The following is a 7217-nucleotide window of genomic DNA, read 5'->3' as shown; positions in this document are numbered from 1 at the left end:
TTTAAAATAAAAATAACTGATGTCAAAAAAAAAAAGAGAAAATCAACAAAACCAAAAGCTAGTTCTCTGAGAAAAAGAAGAGAAGACAAAAACTACTAATAAGAGGAATGAAAGAGAATACTATTACTGATTCTACAGACATGATAAATCTAACAAAGGAATACTCTGAACAACTCTGGTCCACACATTTAATAGCCTAGGTGACAGGCATGAACCAGTGCCTTGAAATAAACAGTCCACAGAAACGCAGACAAGAAAAATAGATCACTTAAATTTAAAAAATCTATATCTTTTAAAGCAATTGAGTAATAAAGAATACAAGAATTTTTATAAGAATATATAAATAAATAATTAGCAATCTTCAAAAATCAAAAGGACCAGGCCCACATAGGTTAGCTGGCAAATTTTACCAAACATTTAAGGAAAAATTATATAAAATTTTGTACAACCTCATTCAGGAGTTAAAAACAGGAGAATACTTATTTTATTCTGTGATGGCTGCAATATGCTAATAATAAAATTAGATAAAGACTTGAGATAATAAATTACCCATATTTCTAAAGAATATTGATGCAAAAATAAAGAATTAGGGCTGGCCAGATGGCTTAGCAGATTAAGGCGCTTGCTTAGGCAGACCCAGGGACCAGGTTTGATCCCTGGTGAGCTATGCCGGCCCCAACTCCTGGGCACACGGAGACGGGGATTGAGACTGGGTGTGGTGGTGCATGCCTGTGATCCCAGCATTTGGGGAACTGAAAACAGGAGGATCACTGTGAGTCTGGTCTGTGTAGTGAGACCCTATAGATCTTGTACTAAATAAAAAAGAAAAAAATTGAAGAATTAAATCCAACAATATAAAAAAAAAAAAGAATTATATGCCACAATTAAGTGAGATATAGTTCAGGTACATAGGCTGGTTCAATATTTTATTTCATTTACTTTTTCATGTGGTAGGCACTTGATGGATATGAATAAAGGATGAAATGGGAATTACCTTTATGAGAATCCAATAATGTAGCCAGGTGTGGTGGTACATGCCCAGAGTCCTAGCACTTTTGGAAGTAAAGTGGGAGGATCAACGGTTTGAGCCCATTTGGGCTACAGTGAGTTCAAAGCTCAGCTTGAATGACTAACAAGACTTTGTTCAAGAAAATATGTATACAAATCTAATGTCATATGTGTAAGAGCTATATGAGGAAAACTAGAAACTACAATGAAAATAATCAGGGCAAAACTTAACAAATGGAGAGGTATTCTGTTAATGGACAGGAAAACTCAATGATGTCAAGAAGTTATGTGGTAAAGGGGATGTGCCCCAAAGAGCCCACCCTGGCCTCTGGATGACCCTCCAGGAACTTATAGCTTGCAGTTACCAGCCCACATGGTTCCTGGCCACCACACTTCTCCTGTGGGGGATGCACGTTTTATTACCTTTGCCTGCAAAGGGGAATCTCTTTCATAATGGTTCAGGATGGAGCTAGTATGAAGGTGAGGAAGGTGCTCTGCTTCTAATTTGAGTCCCCGAGGGGTCAGTGTTCTCATTAGTCAAAGGATTTTGGGATGCTAAAAAAAATATGGGGTTCTTATAAAAGTAATACACATCTAGTTATTCCTTTATTCATATCCACTAAATGCCTACCACATGTCAGACATTATTAATAGATCTCTCATATAAGAAATCTATTCTACAAAATGATGGCTAGCATTTTTAGCAGGGTAATGTGTATTCAAAAATTACTAAAAAAGTAGATTTTAAGTGTTCTCACAACCACAAAACTATGAGTCTGAGTTATGCATATGGTAATTTGCTCAGTTTAGCTTGTATATATGAACACATCATGTTGTGGACTATGAAATCAACCAAAAATAAAAATTTTAAAAATTAAATGAAAAGTTTATTTAAAATAAATAAAGTGTGACTTGTGGCAGTGAAATAAGAATCCCCAAAACTGTTCTTAACCACTGCCCATGGCTCCCTGGTAGAGAAGCTGCTCGCTTGTTGTTTCACAGGAAAGAAGTCTTTGAGAAGTCACGCCCTGCAGACCCTCCGGGGGCTCCGCTGTGCTGGGGAGGGTGGTGGTTGACAGGCACATCGGTCCCTGAGTGCTCAGTGCTAAATATAACCCAGCCCTGCAGGTCCCGGGCCAGTGAACGGCTGCCTGCGCAGTGCAGAAAGCTCTGATGAGTTGCAGACCCAGAGAGATGGGGCGGGGTCTGCAGGCTTTCAGCACATGAAGCACCAACACAATGCTTTTAGGGGTCCCTAAAACGTGTGTGTAAAGAAGGCCTGTGCACAGGATTAGCGTAGACTTTCTAACTTCTTTCAGAAATGAAGACTAGAAACTGAATTAACATTTCTGATATTTTTTTCCCAGTCAACTACATAAAAAAAAGTTTGTAAATTAATAATACTTTGAAGGCCGGCGGGATAGCTCAGTGGACTAAGCACCTGCTTAGGCAAGCTCGAGTATCTGGGTTTGATCCCCGGCACCACATGCCGCCCCTGCCTTACCCCCCACCCCCACGTGCTGAGCTGGCCACTGAGATGCATGTGATGGCACACATCTGTAATCCCAGCACTAGAGAGGCTGAAAATAAGAGGATCACTACGAGCCTGAGGTGCGTAGTGAGACCCTGTACCCAATACATTAAAAAAAAAACAAACAAAAAAAAAAACAACTTTCGAGCTTTCTCTCCTAGCAGGCGGCGGCGGCATCTTCTTTTGCAATTATGGCCAAGATTAAGGCTGGGGATCTTCGCGGTAAGAAGAAAGAAGAGTTGTTGAAACAGCTAGACGACCTGAAGGTGGAGCTGTCACAGCTGCGCGTCGCTAAAGTGACGGGCGCGCGGCGTCCAAGCTCTCAAAGATGCGAGTTGTTCGCAAATCCATCGCCCGTGTTCTCACTGTCATCAACCAGACCCAGAAAGAAAGCCTCAGGAAATATTACAAGGGCAAGAAGTACAAGCCTCTGGACCTGCGGCCCAAGAAGACGCGAGCCATGCCCCGCCGGCTCAATAAGCATGAGGAGAAGCTAAAGACCAAGAAGCAGCAGCGGAAGGAGCGGCTGTACCCTCTGCGCAAGTTCGCTGTCAAGGCTTGAGCGGGGTCACGATAAAACTCAAACTCTGAAAAAACAAAACAAAAAAAAAAAAACTTTGGAAAGTAATAATCATAAGTATGACTTATTGAATAGGTATTATGTATTTCTCACTTTTCACTCCTCACCATGAACTCTTGTAGTGGGAACAGTAACTCTCCCCATTAAACTCAGAGTGTAAAGATTTCACTAACGAAAAAAAAAAAAAAAAAAAGATTACACTAACGGATGCCGTATTAATCACCTATGAAGTGGCAGATCTGCCCTCCTGCACAGCCTGTGCTGTTGACCTCTTTAAATTCCTTTGCATTTCTCCTGCTGTGATTTCAGTCTACAAATGGGTGCTGGGTATCGACTTTGCTAATCATTGTGTTACCTTCTCAGAACTGAGTGGAGAGCAAACATGGACCCAATCCATGACTCAGAGCTGGTGAGGATAAGAGTAGAAAGCATAAGCGAAGGGGCAGAATATGTAGGCTACTGGTAGAGCGTATGCTTAGCAGGCATGAGGCCCTGGGTTCAATTCCCAGTGCAAAACAAAAACCAAGAATAAAACACACACAGAGAAAAATAAAAGTGCACTTGTACGTGTGACAAATGACACAAAGGAAAGGCACATGATGTCTTCCAAATCTATGTTTGAATTTTGAACATTTCTACATTTTATAATTGCTTTGCATGTACAAGTCTTGTGTTACCTAGAAAGATAATACACAGCAGTCTCCATTCATACAAGGTTGCTCTTTCTGTGTTTCCAGTTAGCTGTGGTTAATCAGTCTGAAAATATCAAATTCCAGAAACAAAGTTACTAAGTTTTAAATAACTTTTATTGCATTATATCATGACAATTATTTTACTTTGTTATTAGTTATTGTTAATTTCTTACTATGTCTAATGTAGAAGTTAAATTTTGTCATATGTAAGAAAAACATAGTATATGGGGGCCTGCCCCTTAGCTCAGCTCTTTAAGTGGCTGCTTCAACAAAGCAGTCAGGCTCAGGTTGCTGTGGTTCGATCCCCACAACACAAGCCAGCCAAACCTGCCCTGAAGGCATTTGGAGAAAAGAAAAGAAAAACACAGTGTAGATAGAATTTTTGTATTATCCAGTTTCAGGACTCTCCTGAGTGTCCTGGAATGTATGTTCTGTGGATGGGGAAATTACTGGACTCACTTTACTTAGAATTACAACTTAGAACTGAGTTGAGAATTAAATTTCCATCATGCTGGGCACATAATAGAGCCTCCAAAAATACAGTTTGAGCTTGAGGAAACAGTCTTTTCTATCTGTACAATCCAGGCATTTCTTGTTTACACAAACAGTGGACCCTTGAGTTATGACTGGCATGACGTATGAAAAACTTGAATAATGGTCCGAATTTTAGTTTCAACTTATGACCAAAGCCTTGAGCTATCACCTGAATGCCAGCCATTTATGCCTCTGGATGCTCTCAGATACAGATTTAATGCTTAAAGTGCTCTAGAAGGAACATTACAGCATCCTTTCTTGCATGGGGTTAATTGAGAAATCCTGGGCGAATGCCTCTTGAAGGACCCTGAGATCTGTCTGTGTAGGGGAGAGAGACCTTGAAGTCTGTGTAGCCTTCACCTGACAATCTGAGTTACAACCAGCCCTCCAAAATGAACTGAGTTCATAAGTCAAGGGTCCACTACTAACTATAAGGAGCAGCAGGCTAAATGTCTGATCATGTGTATCCCATGCTTCCTGAGTCGGTCCTAGGGATAAATATCCTGTCACTATTAGATGAGTCAGGTGGGTCTTTTTTGGGGAAAAAAAGTATGTATTTAGAATTAGCCAGCTGGACTCAGTTTAGATGATCCCAATTTTTTAAAATTAACTTTATTGAGAAACAAATAGCAATGAGACAGTTTCAAAACAGGTTAGTAGTACAGTTATAATAATTAATACATTGCATATCATTGTCTTCATAGTAGTTATACATAGCACAAGATGCAGACATGATATCCTGTCCAAACACTATCAGTACAAATCTTTCTTCTCATTGAATTAAGAGAAAGTAGCTGTATTATCTATCTTAGCTATTTTGTATATACTGATACAAATGGTCTTTCATTTATATCCCCTTTTTTTGTTTAGTTTTGTCAGAGATGGGTATTAGATGATCCCAATTTTGTTGGCAACATCCAATGCATCATAATTGGGAGCCAGTGGAACATATGCCTTTTTCTCTCCATCAGGCCTGACTAGGGTATTGACCTTGGCAACATCGATGTCATAGAGCATCTTCACAGATTGTTTGATTTGGTGCTTATTGGCTTTGACATCCACAATGAACGCGAGTGTGTTGTTGTCCTGAGGTTTTTCATGGCTGACTCTGTGGTTAGGGGAACTTGATGATGGCATAGTGGTCAAGCTTGTTTCTCCTGGGGGCGCTCTTCTGAGGGTAGTTGGACTGCCTCTGGAGCCACAGTGTTTTAGGTTGGAGGAAGATAGGTGATGCTCGTATCTTCTTTTTGTGGCTATGACTGCCTTTCAGCACAGCCTTCTTGGCCTTCAAAGCTTTTGCTTTGGCTTCAGCTTTGGGAGGGACAGGGGCTTCCCTCTTGCTTTTGGCATCATCTTGTAAAAAGGCTCCTAGATGAGTCTCAAGTTTTAAAGTTCATCTAAGTTCATGCATTCCCTCTCACCCTCACACCTGTTCATGGAATGACCAGCCTCAGTGCTGCAGGGGAGCTTGCCCTCACTAGGTGAGCTGGAACAGCTTTCCTACCAGAGGACTGTACTCACAGTGACATATCCAAGCGCACTTGTTCTGTCTTCTCTTAGTGCTCACTGAATTTATTCTTTCATGATCATTATTATCTTCCAAAATATTCCATAATTATGGATTATATTGTCTCTCACCTTCAACTGCAATGTAAGCATTCTGTAAAGACTTCTGATATGTTTTGCTTTTGAAACATTTTATTGAAATAAACCAAAGGTACAGAAACTGCACATCTTGATTGTGTGTCTGTGAAACAAATACGTGAAACATCTTGACATGTTTTTGTTTGGTTGGTTTTTGAAAGTAGGTCTCAATATGTTTAGGTTGGCTTTGAAATTACTATTTAGGGCTGGGGAGATGGCTCAGTAGAGTAAGTGCTTGCCTGGCAAGCGAAAGGGCCTGAGTTCAATCCCTAGTTCTGCAAAAAAAAAGAAAGAAAGAAAAAAAAAAAGAAATTGCTATTTACCCTAATTGAATTTGGGGCAATCCTGCTGCCTCAGTTTCCTGGGTACTGGGATTACAAGTGTGCAACAGTATGCCTGGAAGTTTTATACATTTTTGTAGCATAAGCGCACCCATATAACCAGCACATCTTATATGGAATGAAACCTATGTTTCAGCATGCCACCCACCCCCCAGCCAGCATTGGCTTTGCTTTGTGCCCTGCTGAATTCTAGCACCTTACCCAGTACTTGATATATAGTAGGTGTTTAATAATTGTTGAATAAATTCATCCATTTATTTATTCATATTTATTTGGAGTCTACTTATGTTAGGCATGTTTCAAAGTTCTGGATATCCAAAGAAAAGTAAGATATTTTAAAGGAAGAACAGATTAAGTGAACTTTTAAGTTGGAGACCCTCAGAAGGTAATTGGGAGAACATGAGACAAGTTTCTATGAAGAATGGAGTATTTTGAGGGATATATGCAGCTCAACAGAGGGAGGGAGGGAAAATAGCCTGTAGATCTGCTGAATTTCTCTGGTATCTCAAGGTTTGGGTATGATCAACTCTCGATATAGGTGTCTGACTTCATTAATATTTGCTAACTTTTCACATGTGATGTCATAATAAAAATGATTCTTACCAGAATTGTTGGTTGTCAAAAGCTAAAAGGAGTTCTTGTGGATTATCATATCTATACCCCCTTTATATTAGGACTCTTTTGATTGTAAGTAACAGAAAAATCCAATCTCAAACAAATTTGTACAACAAAGGAAAGTTCATATAACTTAAAAGTCAAATTTTAAGGTGACTTTCAGGCAAACTTTGATCCTCGGCTAATAATCTCAAGAAAGCTTCTTTATTTTCATGCCTTTCTTCTTCTTCTTCTTCTTCTTCTTCTTCTTCTTCTTCTTCTTCTTCTTCTTC

At 39.7% G+C, this 7217-nt stretch overlaps 1 pseudogene; it reads left to right on the top strand.

Annotated features, from left to right (window-relative positions):
• The first annotated feature begins 2730 nt into the window (after nucleotides 1-2730).
• LOC101565100 lies at nucleotides 2731-3126 on the top strand (annotated as a pseudogene).
• Nucleotides 3127-7217: the final 4091 nt, after the last annotated feature.

The sequence above is a fragment of the Octodon degus genome, unplaced genomic scaffold (genome assembly GCF_000260255.1).
Source record: "Octodon degus isolate 3935 unplaced genomic scaffold, OctDeg1.0 scaffold00053, whole genome shotgun sequence".
Taxonomy (NCBI): Eukaryota; Metazoa; Chordata; class Mammalia; order Rodentia; family Octodontidae; genus Octodon; species Octodon degus.
Note: the sequence above shows the minus strand (reverse complement) of the source record. Positions and strands in the feature narration are given on the sequence as shown.